Genomic DNA, 5000 nt, shown 5'->3' with positions numbered 1-5000 from the left:
GATCACACAAAATCTTTTTCACTCCATCTTTCCAATTTGGTCTCCCTCTTCTCCTTGTTCCCTCCACCTCCGACACATATATCCTCTTGGTCAATCTTTCCTCACTCATCTTCTCCATGGGCCCAAACCACTTCAAAACACCCTCTTCTGCTCTCTCAACCACGCTCTTTTTATTTCCACACATCTCTCTTACCCTTACGTTACTCACTCGATCAAACCACCTCACACCACACATTGTCCTCAAACATCTCATTTCCAGCACATCCATCCTCCTGCGCACAACTCTATCCATAGCCCACGCCTCGCAACCATACAACATTGTTGGAACCACTATTCCTTCAAACATACCCATTTTTGCTTTCCGAGATAATGTTCTCGACTTCCACACATTCTTCAAGGCCCCCAGAATTTTCGCCCCCTCCCCCACCCTATGATCCACTTCCGCTTCCATGGTTCCATCCGCTGCCAGATCCACTCCCAGATATCTAAAACACTTCACTTCCTCCAGTTTTTCTCCATTCAAACTCACCTCCCAATTGACTTGACCCTCAATCCTACTGTACCTAATAACCTTGCTCTTATTCACATCTCTCAACTTTCTTCTTCCACACACTTTTCCAAACTCAGTCACCAGCTTCTGCAGTTTCTCACATGAATCAGCCACCAGCGCTGTATCATCAGCGGACAACAACTGACTCACTTCCCAAGCTCTCTCATCCCCAACAGACTTCATACTTGCCCCTCTTTCCAAAACTCTTGCATTTACCTCCCTAACAACCCCATCTATAAACAAATTAAACAACCATGGAGACATCACATACCCCTGCCGCAAACCTACATTCACTGAGAACCAATCACTTTCCTCTCTTCCTACACGTACACATGCCTTACATCCTCGATAAAAACTTTTCACTGCTTCTAACAACTTTCCTCCCACACCATATATTCTTAATACCTTCCACAGAGCATCTCTATCAACTCTATCATATGCCTTCTCCAGATCCATAAATGCTACATACAAATCCATTTGCTTTTCTAAGTATTTCTCACATACATTCTTCAAAGCAAACACCTGATCCACACAATAATAATAATTTTTTTTTTTCATACTATTCGCCATTTCCCGCGATAGCGAGGTAGCGTTAAGAACAGAGGACTGGGCCTTTGAGGGAATACCCTCACCTGGCCCCCTTCTCTGTTCCTTCTTTTGGAAAAAAAAAAAAAAAAAACGAGAGGGGAGGATTTCCAGCCCCCCGCTCCCTTCCCTTTTAGTCGCCTTCTACGACACGCAGGGAATACGTGGGAAGTATTCTTTCTCCCCTATCCCCAGGGATAAATAATTATTAATAATGATAATAATAGTAATAATAATAATAATGATAATAATAATAATAATAATAATAATAACAATAATGTTAACAATAATAAAATAATAATAATAATAATGATGATAATAATGATATTAATAATAATGATAATAATAATAATAATAATAATAATAATAATAATAATAATAATAATAATAATAATAATAATAATAATAATAACGATAATGATAATAATAATAATAATAATAATAATAATTTTTTTTTTTTTTTGCTTTGTCGCTGTCTCCCGCGTTTGCGAGGTAGCGCAAGGAAACAGACGAAAGAAATGGCCCAACCCACCCCCATACACATGTATATACATACACGTCCACACACGCAAATATACATACCTACACAGCTTTCCATGGTTTACCCCAGACGCTTCACATGCCCTGATTCAATCCACTGACAGCACGTCAACCCCGGTATACCAAATCGATCCAGTTCACTCTATTCCTTGCGCTCCTGTCACCCTCCTGCATGTTCAGGCCTCGATCACACAAAATCTTTTTCACTCCATCTTTCCACCTCCAATTTGGTCTCCCACTTCTCCTCGTTCCCTCCACCTCCGACACATATATCCTCTTGGTCAATCTTTCCTCACTCATTCTCTCCATGTGCCCAAACCATTTCAAAACACCCTCTTCTGCTCTCTCAACCACGCTCTTTTTATTTCCACACATCTCTCTTACCCTTAAGTTACTTACTCGATCAAACCACCTGACACCAAACATTGTCCTCAAACATCTCATTTCCAGCACATCCATCCTCCTGCGCACAACTCTATCGATAGCCCACGCCTCGCAACCATACAACATTGTTGGAACCACTATTCCTTCAAACATAACCATTTTTGCTTTCTGAGGTAATGTTCTCGACTTCCACACATTCTTCAAGGCTCCCAGGATCTTCGCCCCCTCCCCCACCCTATGATCCACTTCCGCTTCCATGGTTCCATCCGCTGCCAGATCCACTCCCAGATATCTAAAACACTTTACTTCCTCCAGTTTTTCTCCATTTAAACTTACATCCCAATTGACTTGACCCTCAACCCTACTGTACCTAATTACCTTGCTCTTATTCACATTTACTCTTAACTTTCTTCTTTCACACACTTTACCAAACTCAGTCACCAGCTTCTGCAGTTTCTCACATGAATCAGCCACCAGCGCTGTATCATCAGCGAACAACAACTGACTCACTTCCCAAGCTCTCTCATCCACAACAGACTTCATACTTGCCCCTCTTTCCAAAACTCTTGCATTCACCTCCCTAACAACCCCATCCATGAACAAATTAAACAACCATGGAGACATCACACACCCCTGCCGCAAACCTACATTCACTGAGAACCAATCACTTTCCTCTCTTCCTACACGTACACATGCCTTACATCCTCGATAAAAACTTTTCACTGCTTCTAACAACTTGCCTCCCACACCATATATTCTTAATACCTTCCACAGAGCATCTCTATCAACTCTATCATATGCCTTCTCCAGATCCATAAATGCTACATACAAATCCATTTGCTTTTCTAAGTATTTCTCACATACATTCTTCAAAGCAAACACCTGATCCACACATCCTCTACCACTTCTGAAACCACACTGCTCTTCCCTAATCTGATGCTCTGTACATGCCTTCACCCTCTCAATCAATACCCTCCCATATAATTTACCAGGAATACTCAACAAACTTATACCTCTGTAATTTGAGCACTCACTCTTATCCCCTTTGCCTTTGTACAATGGCACTATGCACGCATTCCGCCAATCCTCAGGCACCTCACCATGAGTCATACATACATTAAATAACCTTACCAAACAGTCAATAATACAGTCACCCCCTTTTTTAATAAATTCCACTGCAATACCATCCAAACCTGCTGCCTTGCTGGCTTTCATCTTCCGCAAAGCTTTTACTACCTCTTCTCTGTTTACCAAATCATTTTCCGTAACCCTCTCACTTTGCACACCAACTCGACCAAAACACCCTATATCTGCCACTCTATCATCAAACACATTCAACAAACCTTCAAAATACCCACTCCATCTCCTTCTCACATCACCGCTACTTGTTATCACCTCCCCATTTGCGCCCTTCACTGAATTTCCCATTTGCTCCCTTGTCTTACGCACTTTATTTACCTCCTTCCAGAACATCTTTTTATTCTCCCTAAAATTTAATGATACTCTCTCACCCCAACTCTCATTTGCCCTCTTTTTTACCTCTTGCACCTTTCTCTTGACCTCCTGTCTCTTTCTTTTATACATCTCCCACTCAATTGCATTTTTTCCCTGCAAAAATCGTCCAAATGCCTCTCTCTTCTCTTTCACTAATAATCTTACTTCTTCATCCCACCACTCACTACCCTTTCTAATCAACCCACCTCCCACTCTTCTCATGCCACAAGCATCTATTGCGCAATCCATCACTGATTCCCTAAATACATCCCATTCCTCCCCCACTCCCCTTACTTCCATTGTTCTCACCTTTTTCCATTCTGTACTCAGTCTCTCCTGGTACTTCCTCACACAAGTCTCCTTCCCAAGCTCACTTACTCTCACCACCCTCTTCACCCCAACATTCACTTTTCTTTTCTGAAAACCCATACAAATCTTCACCTTAGCCTCCACAAGATAATGATCAGACATCCCTCCAGTTGCACCTCTCAGCACATTAACATCCAAAAGTCTCTCTTTCGCGCGCCTGTCGGTTAACACGTAATCCAATAACGCTCTCTGGCCATCTCTCCTACTTACATACGTATACTTATGTATATCTCGCTTTTTAAACCAGGTATTCCCAATTACCAGTCCTTTTTCAGCACATGAATCTACAAGCTCTTCACCATTTCCATTTACAACACTGAACACCCCATGTATACCAATTATTCCCTTAACTGCCACATTACTCACCTTTGCATTCAAATCACCCATCACTATAACCCGGTCTCGTGCATGAAAACCACTAACACACTCATTCAGCTGCTCCCAAAACACTTGCCTCTCATGATCTTTCTTCTCATGCCCAGGTGCATATGCACCAATAATCACCCACCTCTCTCCATCCACTTTCAGTTTTACCCATATTAATCGAGAATTTACTTTCTTACATTCTATCACATACTCCCACAACTCCTGTTTCAGGAGTACTGCTACTCCTTCCCTTGCTCTTGTCCTCTCACTAACCCCTGACTTTACTCCCAAGACATTCCCAAACCACTCTTCCCCTTTACCCTTGAGCTTCGTTTCACTCAGAGCCAAAACATCCAGGTTCCTTTCCTCAAACATACTACCTATCTCTCCTTTTTTCACATCTTGGTTACATCCACACACATTTAGACACCCCAGTCTGAGCCTTCGAGGAGGATGAAGACTCCTCGAGTGACTCCTTCTTCTGTTTCCCATTTTAGAAAGTTAAAAAATACAAAGAGGGGAGGATTTCTGGCCCCCCACTCCCGTCCCCTCTAGTCGCCTTCTACGACACGCGAGGAACGCGTGGGAAGTATTCTTTCACCCTTATCCCCCGGGATAATATACATATATATACATATATATATACATACACACACACACACGCACATATACACACACACACATATACATATATATACATATGAAAAACGTA

At 42.0% G+C, this 5000-nt stretch overlaps 1 protein-coding gene across 1 annotated transcript in view; it reads right to left on the bottom strand.

Annotated features, from left to right (window-relative positions):
• LOC139747604 (ionotropic receptor 93a-like) overlaps nucleotides 1-5000 on the bottom strand; it is a 111668-nt gene that overhangs the window by 14320 nt on the left and 92348 nt on the right. The window lies entirely within an intron of this gene.

This window comes from Panulirus ornatus, chromosome 69, assembly GCF_036320965.1.
Source record: "Panulirus ornatus isolate Po-2019 chromosome 69, ASM3632096v1, whole genome shotgun sequence".
Classification (NCBI taxonomy): Eukaryota; Metazoa; Arthropoda; class Malacostraca; order Decapoda; family Palinuridae; genus Panulirus; species Panulirus ornatus.
The sequence above is the reverse complement of the archived record's forward strand: the minus strand, read 5'-3'. Positions and strand labels throughout refer to the sequence as shown.